Raw genomic sequence first — 14,213 nt, forward strand, 5'->3', positions numbered from 1 at the left:
CTCAGTTTACTCCTTCAAGGTCCTGTTGCTTGATCTTTGCAATTTGAATGTTTTTAGTTTGTTTTTCAAGCAGGGTTTGTGTAGATTTATCTGTCTTTAATTGTGATACTTTGTGTAGCTAGCAGTTAGTCCCCACTGAGATCAAAGCACCAGCACATCAGATAAAGGACTGGAAAGTCCAGTCACTTTCAGAATAAATCCATCTACTTACACAAAGATACATGATTACCCAGCCAGACAGGCAGCCACCTCATCTGCAGTACACTCCCTCCTCTTCCTCTGTCCCTCCTCAAACTATCACCCCATTCACACTATCATTTGGATTTCAAAAGATGTCTTCTTCTCCATGTTGTTATGTTAATGGCACCTTTCAGTGTCCTGCTGTCATAAAAGGCCAGGGCTAAAAAAAAAGTTTGAGAACAGTTAGAAGCAGTCTTGCCGACTGCTGGAAGGTGAGACCATCACAAAATAAGACAACCTTTGGCCTTAGGCTGAGGGGCAAGTTTATAGACCTTCCACAAACAAACAGGAAGTGACACCAATACTGTATTGTGTTTCATATCAGTAGCAACCCACCTGCCTACTACTTCCTAGGGGCACCCTTCCTGACTCATGCCTCTCCGCAGTCTGTATACCACATAGGCCTAATGCTCTTAAAGTGATCATGGTGTCGTTTATAGTATAAACGGATTACATGTAATGACAGGGATCCACTATGTTTACAGAGAATGGGAGGTAATGGTACGTTAGACCACCACAAATTGTTGTAAGGATGGAGTCGTCTGTGATCTGCGCATTTATACTACATGCTTTATATGTCTTGCTGTTTATTCAAACCATCTATATAGATGTATGTGAAATAAAACCCATATTCCATCCAACAGTATGTATTTTGTGGTCTATCTTGAGTAATTTTCAGGCTATTAGACCTTCCCCAACTTTCCCCAGCCATTTACTTAAGGCATGGCCCCATTTTTTTGTAATCTGACGTGCGTCTCTACATATGGTCATAACTTTAAGTGATTTGGAGATTGTTTTTCGTCACATGAAAATTCACCATTTTTGAAATGAGAAATTATCTAGTTTTTGTCTCGGGTGGTCCCGCGACCCATATCGCGGGTCGCAGGCTCACCCGTGCCCCCCGAGCCTTGCAGGTGCGGTGCCGGCGTGACTCACCTCTCCCCGCTCCGGAATCGCTGCCAGGTTCCGGCCGCACGTGTCCCCGCCTCCTAGGGCGCGCGCGCGGTATCTTCAGGAAATTTAAAAGGCCAGTGCACCGCTAATTGGTGCACTGGCTGATCACTTCCCCTTTAAAATCCCTGCACCTTCCTCACACTCTTGCCGGATCTTTGTGCCTCACTGCCTTAGAGAAAGCTCTGTTGCGATTTGCCTGTGTTCCAGTGTCTCCTGCGTTCCTGTGTCTCCTTCGTGCCTGACTCCCTCCGTGTTCCTGTGTTGCCTGACTACCTCCGTGTTCCCGTGTACCAGTGTCCCTCCGTATTGCTGTCGTGAGTTCTGTATTCCCGTACCCTTCTGCTTGGACCTCCTGTTGCTGACCCCGGTTTGGATTTTGACATTGCATCTCTGCCGTCTGCCCTGACCCTGTGCCTGGACTTTGACCACGAGATTGATTGCCGTTCTTGTACCTCAACCTTGGCCGCCACTGCAGACAAGTCACGCCTGAGGAACGGCCTGGTGGTACCACGCCGCAGCTTGTCTAACCCGCTTTGTGGCGGGCTCTGGTGAAAACCGGGTACCACTTAGACTCCGGTCCCAGGTAGTGGCTTGAGTCATCGTCTGCAGTGGTCCAGTGGATCCACTACCCGCAAGCCTGACAGTAAGATCCGGCCATGGATCCCGCCGAGGTTCCGTCTCCCAGCAAGCCAGATCTTGCCACTATTGTGATCCACCAGTCTCGGCAGATTGCTGCTCAGCGAGATCAACTGGAGCAAGTCACCGCCATGCTTCAGCAACTGTTAGCTAACCAGCAACAGCAACAGGTACCTGAGGCTGCTCTTGTGACCCCTACTGCTCCGACTAGTCTGCCTGCTCTTGAACCTAGAATGCGGTTGTCTATGCCTAGCAAGTACGACGGCGATCCCAAGATGTGCCGGAGTTTTATTACCCAATGCTCCCTGCACATAGAACTTATGCCGACCCAATTCATCACGGAGCGATCTAAGGTGGCATTTATAGTCAGCCTTCTCTCGGGGAAAGCCTTAGCCTGGGCTACTCCCCTTTGGGATAGGAATGACCCAGTTACGGCTTCTCTTGCAGCCTTTTTGTCTGAATTCCGGTCAGTATTTGAAGAACCGGCTCGGGCCTCCTCCGCAGAGTCAGCTTTATTGAATTTACGTCAGGGGAATTGCTCCGTGGGAGAGTATGCGGTCCAGTTCCGTACTTTAGCGTTGGAACTTTCCTGGAACGACGCGGCCTTGTCTGCAGCTTTTAAGAAAGGTCTGTCCTCACAGGTTAATGACGCTCTCGGTTGCTCATGACCTACCATCTTCTCTGAGTGGGCTCATCTCCGTTGCCACCCGGATTGATGTGCGCTTCAGGGAGCGTGCCGAAGAGTCACGTTTCGAGCAGAATCCAGTCCGACCACGACGCCTTCCTCGACTAGCTCCTGTCTTCCAAAGACCGTTCCAGTCTCCAGTCGTACCACCTGCAGAGGAGTCTATGGAGGTGGATAGAGCAAAATTGTCTCCTCAGGAGTGTATCAGAAGACGCCAAGGAAACCTTTGCCTCTATTGCGGTAGTCCTGAGCATTTCCTTGCATCTTGTCCTATCCGACCCCAACTCCCGGGAAACGCCAGCACCTAGGGTTATTGGGAGAAGCGTCCCTAGGTGTGAACAGTGCTTCTCCACGCCTGTTGATTCCGGTGCTGCTCAGCGTTGGTTCCGGCAATCAAACCCAAGTATCTGCCTTCCTGGACTCCGGCTCCACTGGGAACTTCATGGATGCTGCATTGGTTTCCCAGTACCACATTCCAGTGATTCTTCTTGACAAACCGCTTGTTATTTCTTCGGGTGGACAAATTCTCTCGGACCCAGTACGGTACCGCACGGAGCCGATAATCAAGCAAGTTGGTGCTCTGCATAAGGAGACTCTGTCCTTCCTGGTTCTGCCACGCTCAACCTCGCCCCTCCTGCTAGGTCTTCCGTGGTTGCAGTTCCATTCACGAGTCCTTGATTGAAGGATGGGGGAGGTTCTACTTTGGGGTCCTGACTGCCATTCTCGTTGCTTGGATGCTCTTCACCCTGTGCCTCTCATGCTAACTTCCGTAGTTGCCAAGGACCTTCCGGTTTGCTACCGAGACTTCGCTGACGTTTTCTCTGAGAAGCAAGCAGAGGTTCTGCCTCCTCATCGCCCCTATGACTGTCCCATTGATTTGCTGCCGTGTACGTCTCCTCCACAAGGTCGGGTTTATCCGTTATCCGTGCCCGAGACTGAAGCCATGTCCGCTTACATAAAGGAAAATTTGCAAAAGGGGTTCATCCGCAAGTCTTCCTCCCCCGCTGGAGCTGGATTTTTCTTTGTCTCTAAAAAGGATGGTTCCCTCCGACCCTGCATAGACTATCGCGGTCTCAACAAGGTTACGGTGAAGAACCGCTATCCTTTGCCTCTCATCACCGAACTCTTTGACCGTCTACGAGGTGCCAAAGTGTTTACCAAGCTGGATCTGCGTGGAGCATATAACCTCATCCGAATTCGGGAGGGCGATGAGTGTAAGACAGCTTTCAATACTCGAGACGGGCATTTTGAGTATTTGGTAATGCCCTTTGGTCTCTGCAATGCTCCAGCGGTATTCCAGGAGTTTGTTAATGATATTTTTAGAGACCTGCTCTACTCCTGTGTTATAGTCTACTTGGACGACATTTTGGTGTATGCTTCAGATCTTCCCTCTCACCAAAACCACGTCCGGCAGGTTCTCAGACGCTTAAGGACTAATCATTTATACCCAAACTCGAGAAGTGTCAATTCCACCAGAGCAGTCTTCCGTTTTTGGGATACGTCATTTCTGGCCAGGGACTCCAGATGGATCCTTCTAAATTGGCAGCCGTACTTCAGTGGCCTCGCCCAGTGGGACTGCGTGCTGTTCAGAGATTTCTGGGCTTCGCCAATTACTATAGACAGTTTATTCCACACTTCTCTTCACTTGTGGTTCCTATTGTGGCATTGACTAAGAAGAATGCCAATCCTAGACAATGGTCTCCAGCTCCTGAGGAAGCCTTTACTAAGTTAAAATCTGCCTTTGCCTCTGCGCAGTACTTACAAGACCAGATACGGAGAAACCTTTTCAGTTGGAGGTTGATGCTTCATCCGTCGGTGCTGGTGCAGTTCTTACCCAGAAGGGGCCCAAGGGTCGTACCTTCACCTGCGGGTTCTTCTCGAAGACATTCTCTCCTGCCGAGAAGAATTATTCCATTGGAGATCGGGAACTGTTGGCCATAAAGCTGGCTTTGGAGGAGTGGCACTATCTCCTGGAGGGGGCTCGTCACCCGGTTCACATTTATACTGACCACAAGAACCTCCTGTACCTCCAGACCGCTCAGCGACTGAATCCTCGTCAAGCCCGTTGGTCTCTTTTCTTCTCCCGATTTGATTTCTTAATCCATTTCCGTCCTGCGGAGAAGAACGTGTAGGCAGATGCTCTCTCCCGTGCTTCGGATGTGGTTGGAGAAGACCCTGTGCCCAGTCATATTGTGCCTCCAGAACGTCTGGTCCTTGCAGCTCCAGTGGACCTTAGGCAGCTTCCACCAGGCAAGATGTAGTTCAGACCTGCCCTTCGTAAGAGGATCCTGATATGGGGACATTGCTCTCGTGTGGCTGGACACCCTGGAGTGCAGCGTTCCATAGCCCTTATTTCCCGTTATTATTGGTGGTCAGACCTGGCCAAAGATGTGCGGGATTTTGTGGGTTCCTGCATCTCCTGTGCCCGAAACACATCATCACGCCTCAAACCTGCCGGTCTCCTGATGCCGTTGCCGATACCCAGCCGCCCGTGGACTTATGTGGCCATGGACTTCGTCACTGACCTGCCATCATCCTTGGGGAATACTGTCATCTGGGTGGTAACCGACCGGTTCTCGAAAATGTCCCATTTTGTCTCCTTGCCAGGTTTGCCATCTGCTCCCCGTCTTGCCAGCCTGTTCTTCTCCCACATCTTTCGGCTGCATGGACTTCCTTCCACCATGCGCATCCCGAACTCCTTCCATGTCTCTCTACTCAAGCCTGTTATTCTGAACCGCTTCTCCCGGCAAGTACCTCCTCCTGCTCCGGTGGCTGACTCCTCAGATATTTATGTGGTAAAGGAGATCCACGTCATGAAGACCGTAAAGGGTAAGCGGTTCTTCTTGGTTGACTGGAAGGGGTTCGGGCCTGAGGAGAGATCTTGGGAGCCTGAAGACAACATCCTGGACCATGATTTACTACAGAGATTTTTACAACCCAAGAAGAGGGGGAGGCCGAAGGGGGGGGGGTACTGTCACGGGTGGTCCCGCGACCCATATCGCGGGTCGCAGGCTCACCCGTGCCCCCCGAGCCTCGCAGGCACGGTGCCGGCGCGACTCACCTCTCCCCGCTCCGGAATCGCTGCCAGGTTCCGGAAATTTAAAGGGCCAGTGCACCGCTAATTGGTGCACTGGCTGATCACTTCCCCTTTAAAAACCCTGCACCTTCCTCACACTCTTGCCGGATCTTTGTGCCTCACAGCCTTAGAGAAAGCGCTGTTGCGATTTGCCTGCGTTCCAGTGTCTCTTGCGTTCCAGTGTCTCCTGTGTTCCTGTGTCTCCTGCGTGCCTGACTCCCTCCGTGTTCCTGTGTTGCCTGACTACCTCCGTGTTCCCGTGTACCACTGTCCCTCCGTATTGCTGTCATGAGTTCTGTGTTCCCGTACCCTTCTGCTTGGACCTCCTGTTGCTGACCCCGGTTTGGATTCTGACATTGCATCTCTGCCGCCTGCCCTGACCCTGTGCCTGGACTTTGACCACGAGATTGATTGCCGTTCTTGTACCTCAACCTTGGCCGCCACTGCAGACAAGTCACGCCTGAGGAATGACCTGGTGGTACCACGCCGCAGCTTGTCTAACCTGCTTTGTGGCGGGCTCTGGTGAAAACCGGGTACCACTTAGACTCCGGTCCCAGGTAGTGGCTTGAGTCATCGTCTGCAGTGGTCCAGTGGATCCACTACCCGCAAGCCTGACAGTTTTCAGACAGATAGTTTTACAACCCAAATTAGTTACTAACTAACAGTTACCATATGTTTGCAAATCGGCACCCTTCGAACTATTAGAAAGATTGTTAACCCTTTGAGATCTTCATGGTAATTAAAACAAAATGGAGGTAAGAATTAGATCTGGTTTTGTCTGTAATACTTTCATTTAGCCCTAAATTTACACATTCACAAAATATAAAAAGAGAAAACCCATCTTAAATGTTCTTATGCAATTTCTCCCAAGTACGGAGACACCCACATGTGGATGTCACTTGTATGGGTGCACAGCAAGGCACATACAGGAAGGAGGGTTATGCCTTAGCCAGTTTTCCTTACATAATTTAGTGGGGGTTTTTTGTTATATGCACACTTTTACTATAAAATATTATTTTTTGTCAATGTTGCCATTTGATGGCTTATTTTTTGCAGGATTAGATGCATTTTTCGGTGATAAAATTTTGGAGTGGCTAAGCCTTATTGATGAAATTCTGTAATTGATTTTTCCTCTTTTTTTTTTTTGGTGTCTACCATTATACCTGTTAACAGATAACCTCTTTAATCTATGGGTCAGTACAATTATGGTGATACCATATTTCTATATTTTTACTTAGGTTTTACTTATTTTGTAGGATAAAACCTAATGTGGTGAGAATAATCTATCATTTTTGCATGTCCATTTTCAAAGTGGAATAACTCTTTTAATTTTGGTCTGTAGAGCTGGTTGAGAGCTTGTTTTTTGCACAACATTTAGTATTTTACAACAATACCATATCCGTATTGATATGGTTTATTTTTATCACTTAAAAAAAATATATATATTTTTTACAGATGAAGCATCAAGCATAGTGAGGCCGGGGCATATTTTGGCACATGTACAGTGAAGCCAGGGCTTACCATAATGGCTTCACTGAACAACCGCACAGGTACAGAGAGAGACCTCCGGACCAAGGTAAGTGTAAATGTTTCTTTCTTTATTGCGGTCATTTAGAGAGATAATATAGGGTCATTTGGGACACTAGACCATTGGTCCAAATCACACTGATAGGTTCCATTTAAGTCAATTGGAACCTACTGTATACAAAAATAACAAATATTTGTACAGTCAAACATAGTTTCACCCTTTTTGATAGCTTGGCTGTAAGGCCCAAATGTGGACTTAAAGGTTTATTTCATCCTATCGAGAAAACAGGGTTAAACGTTCGTGCAGGCGGATTTTACCCATTCATGTCCTGTATTAACGGTATGACAATGGACACTTACAACAGTTCACATATATATTCCATGTGCAATAAATTCTGATTCATTTTAATTAATTGGTGTTAAATTCAATTAATTGAAAACCATAAAATCAAAGTTAAACCTTAACTTCCACCAAAATGAAGCAGATTCTGCACAGTAAAGATCCCTGTAAATTAAACACGCCCTGGGCTGTATTTCTCAAGTACTATGTATTTGGAGAGAAACTTACACAGTTTCTATGTAATTTTTGGAAGTAATGTTTTTTTGAGAACCCTTTTACATTTCTTTTATTGGAGGACATAGGAGTTTTCCCTGAGAAAGTGTTTATTCTGTCACTTCCAAGTGAATGTCCCATGGGTTTACTAGAAGACACAGAACAATGAATTGTAAACATAATATACCAAGGTGTCAAATGTTTCCAAATTCCAAGAACAGATCAATGGTTTTTCTTTTAGTATTTTCCTGCATTTACACGTATCTGTTTTCATTGCTTTTGTTTTTTTGTACATATGATCTGACAGACTGGTCCTGCCATTTTCTGTTGACTTAAGGGCTGGAATAATTTTTAAACCCATCTATAAATATTGGTTATGTAATTGAACAAATCATAATTATACAGTATGAAGGGAAAATGTACATGATAACCCACGGAGCAAGAGGGTAATTTGCTGGAAGACTGATGGAAATTGTCACGGGTGCTCCCGTCGCAGGCTCACCCGTGCTCCTCTCCCCCCGTTAGCGCGGCGCCAGGGCTTCTTACCGTTTCCGGCTCCATCCTCCTTGTCCGTGTGTGCGCGTTCTCGGCTCCTCTTTCTCTAACTTTCTCTAAGGCACAAGGCACGAAGATCCGGTAGGGCTTGCAGGAAGAAGCAAATTTAAATAGTTTTCCAGGAAATGGCCAGCGCCAATTAACGGTGAACTGGCTCTTCAAATCTTCTGAGAATGCGTGCACGCCGGCTTCAGAAAATTTAAAGGGCCAGTGCACTGTTAATTGGCACTGACCAATTCCTGGAAAACTATTTAGATTTGGCTCTTCCTGCAAGCCCTGCCAGATCTTCGTGCCATAGAGAAAGCTGTGTTTGATGCCTTGCGCTATTTCTGTCATTTTCTGTTGTGACCACGGTTCCGTTTCTGTCTTCGCTCCTTTGCCGAATGCCCTGACCTGTTGCTACGTCTCGGCCTTTGATCCTGTGCAGCCCGTGCTGAACTCCTGCCTGTCCCGACTACGAGATTGCCTGCCGTTTCTGTACCTCGGGAGCAAAATTAAAAAAAGACACAGGCGCTTCCTATTGCAAATAAATGTGGTTTTTAAAATAATTGCATATTATTTGCATATTCTGCTCACCTTCCGTAGTTGTGCGGGCAGGCACAAAACTGTTGGATCGTGTATGGGATGCTGCCTTGTCCTTGCCGGTGAAATATTTCAAGTTGTGAAAAAATTAGCAAGGAATGGACCCAAAGATAGTGGAATACAATTTCCTCGATTGATGCCAAAAGGAACTAAGGGACTTGCCGCGGCGCAAACCGAAGAGTTGAAGTTGTATAGCTCACAAATTATTACTTTTAATGATGCGACTGAAGTTAAAAGGCACATAAAAAGTAGATAATAAAATTATAAAACAGGACAATGCGTTTCTCGCCAGCTACTGGGTGCTTCATCAGGTCACTGCACAGAACAAACATTTGTATTGTTTTATTGTAAATAACAGGAAGTGACGTCATAATTCTCAGGGGGAAAAAAAGTTTCAATAACTTAATTGATGAACATACAATAAACACACGAAAAAAGTTTCAATAACTTCATTGATGAACATGCAATCAGCACAAAAAAAAGTTTCAATAACTTAATTGATGAACATACAATAAACACACAAAAAAAGTTTCAATAACTTAATTGTGGAACATACAAAAAACAAAAGACAATAAAAACAAAATTCACATCAACGGATGAATTCTAGATCATTAGTATAATAGATATTTTTAATATATTAACCAATACATATAGAGTAAAAATATACATCATATTAAATTATTGAAGTATCTCTTTACTGCTGAAGTACGCAGATCGCTACTGCAGCTATCAGGACATGATCGTGAAAAGAAGTAGTGAATGGCACGCTGGTGGGGTGGATGAGACTGGACATAAGGCTGTGAATGCCATAGCATCACGAGGTGGATCTACATTCGCTGGACCATGAACAGGAGATTGAACTTATACTACCACTTCCGATGCCTCATTAAGGCCTTCCAGACTAAGGGTACCGTATATACTCATGTATAAGCCGAGTTTTTCAGCACAAAAAATGTGCTGAAAAACCTCACATCGGCTTATACACAAGTCAATTAAAAAAAAAAATTTAATACTCACCCTCCGGTGCCCGGATCCACCGGCGGCGGCTCCCGATACCCCGCGGCGGCTCCCGAAGTTCAGCACATTAAATAAATAAACTTAGTTCTCACCTTCCGGCGATACTCACCACCGATCCACGGCGCCGGCTTCCGATCCTCGTTGGTGGCTCTCGATCCACGGCTGCGGCTGTCTTCTCTCTTCTTTTGCCGGCGGAGTCGCGTCCATGCGATCTCCCCGCCGGCGCTTACTATGATGCGGCGGTGTGACGTCATCAGCGGCGACACCGCCGCATCATAGTGAGCGCCGCAGGGGAGATCGCATGGATGCGCCTCCGCCGGCAAGAGAAGACAGAAGACGCTGCCGGGGATCGAGAGACACCTCTCACCGCAGAGGGGCAGGCTGGCTGTATACATGAGGGGCAGGCTGGCTGTATACATGAGGGGAAGGCTGGCTGTATACATGAGGGGCAGGCTGGCTGTATACATGAGGGGCAGGCTGGCTGTATACGTAAGGGGCAGGCTGGCTGTATACGTAAGGGGCAGGCTGGCTGTATACATGAGGGGGCAGGCTGGCTGTATACATGAGGGGGGCAGGCTGGCTGTATACATGAGGGGGCAGGCTGTATACCACTTGGGGCTGGCTGTATACTACACCCTCGGCTTATACTCGAGTCAATAGGTTTTCCCAGTTTTTGGTGGTAAAATTAGGGGTCTCGGCTTATACTCGGGTCAGCTTATACTCAAGTATATACAATATTTAATTTATAGATTCAGTACACCTCTCTTCTACATAGGGTCTGATATCTATTGGTGATAGTTTAGTTGATCTGATCTATTGGCCTAATCATCATAAGTTTTTCATTCTTTTGATGTTTAAAGGCAAAATGCTTAGAGAGTCCATGCTTTAGGTAGCCTTTTCTTAATGTTCCCTCTATGGCCTGTAATTCGTTCATGCAATTGCTTTTTGTTCCTATTGATATACTGTAGGCCACAGGGGCACTTGATCAGATATGTGATATAACTGGATTGACATGTCATCGTATTCTTAAAGTAATAATCATTAACGCATTCCAATACCCTTTCATGCTGTATATTCGAGTAAAGCGTGTTCACAACTAGTGTCAAGAAGGAATATGAGGTGGGGAGATATAGACTATTCAGACTAATAACTGATCTGAGTCTTTAAGGAAGCTCGGGAGTTTTATGACATACGATTGTAAATATAAATCCACATAGTGAGATATATTAGTGGTGATGGAACCGATAGCTGATATAATTGGGAGACCGGGCGGTTTTTCCTCATTCTTGTGTAGTTTTATAAGAAAATAAAAGTAAAACATAATAGGAAACTGGATAAATAAAAGCAAAATGACGTTTGATGGTCAACTTTCTAATGAATAAGTTGATATCCAGAAATAGCTCAAAACCGTTTGGCAATCTATTTGGAAAGAAGGATAATCACTTAGATAATAATGATATCTTGTCAGGTGTTAGTTTGTAATTGGTTAGATTAAAGATTTTCACTGTACTATTTTGTTCAGGGGTTTCAGCCTGGATGATATTTCTAATGGGCTTCTTTTTCTTATTCCCCCTCGTGTTCCCCGTTTGTTTTTTTTCTTTTTCTTTGTTGGTGTGATGGCTGGAAAAAAGAATCAATTTTCCTAGTTTTTATTGCTTGCGGGGATAACGAATTCATAGGAACTTGTGAACTAGTAAGGGGGCATGTATTGGTGTCAGTGTTTATTGTATGTTCATAAATTAAGTTATTTTTTTCCCCTGAGAATTATGATGTCACTTCCTGATATTTACTATAAAACCAATACAAATGGTTATTCTGTGCAGTGACCTGATGAAGCGCCCAGTAGCTGGCATGAAACGCATTGTCCTGTTTTATCATTTTATAATCTACTTTTTATATGCCTTTTAACTTCAGTCGCATCATTAAAAGTAATAATTTTTGAGCTATACAGCTTTAACTCTTCGGTTTGCACCGCGGTAAGTCCTTTTGTTCCTTTGGGCATCCATCGAGGAAATTGTATTGTTTCTGTACCTCGACCTTGGCTGCCACTGTGGACGACCTGGTGGTACCACGCCGCTACATGTCCAACCTGCTTTGCGGCGGGCTCTGGTGAAAACCGGGTGGCACTTAGACTCCGCTCCCAGGTAGTGGCTTGTGTCATCGTCCGCAGTGGTTCAGAGGATCCACTACCCCTGAGCCTGACAGAAATATATTGTCTAATGTTTTCTGTTGGGATAAGTTGGGAGGTTTAATTATAACTTAATTTTTGATACAGTCTTCATTAATTGATACTACTGGATACTTATTGATATAGACAGTTTGAGTCTATGTCCCTTGTTGCCTTACAGCACTGGGTACTAGGTTCAATAGTGGATTATAATATAGGAGGTGGGGGCAGTAACCCAGGGCCCAAGCCATCTAGGGGTCCATGGCCACTTAAACAACCCACCAAATATTATACTCAGAAGGACCTTAATCCATGACATCCCTGTACACCTGTTCTTGCTCAAATACACATGTACTGTAATGGCAGGACACAAACAAGGACAGTGAGCCCTGACACTGAGACCCCAAATCTGTCCCTACCTACTTATTGGGTCCCCCCTAAACAGAGGCCAATAACTGGGCGGCGTTCCCTCCCTGGGTAAGGTGTGAACATGTAACAATACAGACAAACAAACACAATAAGGTGAGGTAAACAATCCGGGTCGGCAACAGTGGGAAATAACAACAACCAAATCACAATCCAAATTAGACTAGTCAATAAACAGGCAAGAATTCAGAAACCAGAAATCAGATATACAAGAGAGATAGAAACACAGCAAGAGAGCAGTGTGTGGCTCAGTCAATCCAAACACAAGAATTAAGCCACAGTTCACACACACAAATAAACGCCATGTATTCCGCCAACTGCGGATAGATCGACGTTCAGGCACAGACGTTACATATACACAAGAGCATTTCAAGACCTTTAAATGTCCTACAGAGGTCCTGAAACCACAGATTGAATGCAGGTAAAGGGAATCATCCTCCATTCTAGTTTATAGAATGGTGCCCGCAAAATGTTCTTGCCAGTGGGTGATCTACTGATATCACAGTGAATTAGATGTGTTGAAGTTTTTTAATTTGGATTCCACCCTTTGCAACACAAAGCTAAAAGTATTAAATTTCTGCAGCAGACTAAGGAAAAAAGCAATGTCTCAACCATCCAGTTTTACAATGTATGATTTTACTTTGTTCAATAGCATATCTTAAGTGACAGTGACTCGGTAACATGTATTAAAGGCTACACATATGGTAAGCATTTAGGAAATGTTCTAGAATGTTTATACTTGTTATCTGATTTGCGTTTGTACCATTTCTACAGATTACAAGCAGCAGGTCAACAAACAAAACATGGTTGGCTGCCTTGAAGTCTACTCTTTGTGTGGTCACCACAACCTGATGGTCCTTCTAAGTTCTTGAGAACATTGTCCTGTAATACCTTCAGATTATTGAATACAGAAGAAACAAACATCTGTATCTGTGAACACACCTCACTACCACATTATTTAGGGTCTGCATATACATTGCATTTGTGACAATAGTAGGTGTCCAATGAATCATTACAAATCCTGAAATAATTTCTTAAATTACTAAACAAATGGTACTGTTCATTACAACATCAATGAAAAATGCAAAGGTTTTTCATACTTTTTCTTGTATATGGAAACCTTATGAACTAAGCTAATATCACAGCATGTGTCATATATGCAAGAAATAATCTGGTCACACTCTCTCATTTTAGTATTTTACATTGGAAAATAAATATAACCTCCCTATTGATGTAATGCTTGAAATGGTTTGGATGAAAACTGGATGACACTATTCCTTTAAGTGATCACAAACTGCTTTCAGTTAATGGCACATGGACAGTAAGCTAAGTGCGCATGTGCTCTCTACATGGAGAGGGTAAAAGGCCTCTCTTGGTCTTAGGACAGATGACCATGACCGGTAAAATCAGTTATGTTATGTCTGTTTTTTGAACAGCACACAGCTACACTAAATGCAATACTTAGACCCTGAATGTTATTTAAATGAACCATGCGACCAATCCAGTTACAAGTTGAGGGTTTCCTATTCCAAAGCATTTTAAAAAGATCACTCATATACTATACATTATGAGGATCTGTGAAAAATTATCAGCCCACATTACTTTTTGAATAGCCCTCATTACTTTTCTGTGTATTTAATTTTTGGGAAAACAATTACTTTACAGTTTAAGACTAGAGAGATATTTGTGCATATAAAGGACTTTCTATGTAAAGCAAGGATGGTTGCAGCCCATAGAGGGTATCCTAAAATTTCTCTTACGATGACCATATATCGTAAGAAAAAGTGCAATCTAA

The 14,213-nt window shown here is 44.8% G+C and overlaps 1 long non-coding RNA gene across 1 annotated transcript in view; it reads left to right on the forward strand.

The window, feature by feature from the left end:
• Positions 1-13,588, forward strand: part of LOC140076625 (uncharacterized) — a 43,321-nt gene extending 29,733 nt beyond the window's left edge. Inside the window, exons 2-3 of the long non-coding RNA XR_011849629.1 lie at positions 7,047-7,167; positions 13,193-13,588. This is a non-coding gene — a long non-coding RNA (uncharacterized lncRNA). The remainder of the gene's footprint in view (positions 1-7,046; positions 7,168-13,192) is intronic.
• The last annotated feature ends 625 nt before the right edge of the window (positions 13,589-14,213 follow it).

Source organism: Engystomops pustulosus, chromosome 9 (assembly GCF_040894005.1).
Source record: "Engystomops pustulosus chromosome 9, aEngPut4.maternal, whole genome shotgun sequence".
In the NCBI taxonomy this organism is placed as follows: domain Eukaryota; kingdom Metazoa; phylum Chordata; class Amphibia; order Anura; family Leptodactylidae; genus Engystomops; species Engystomops pustulosus.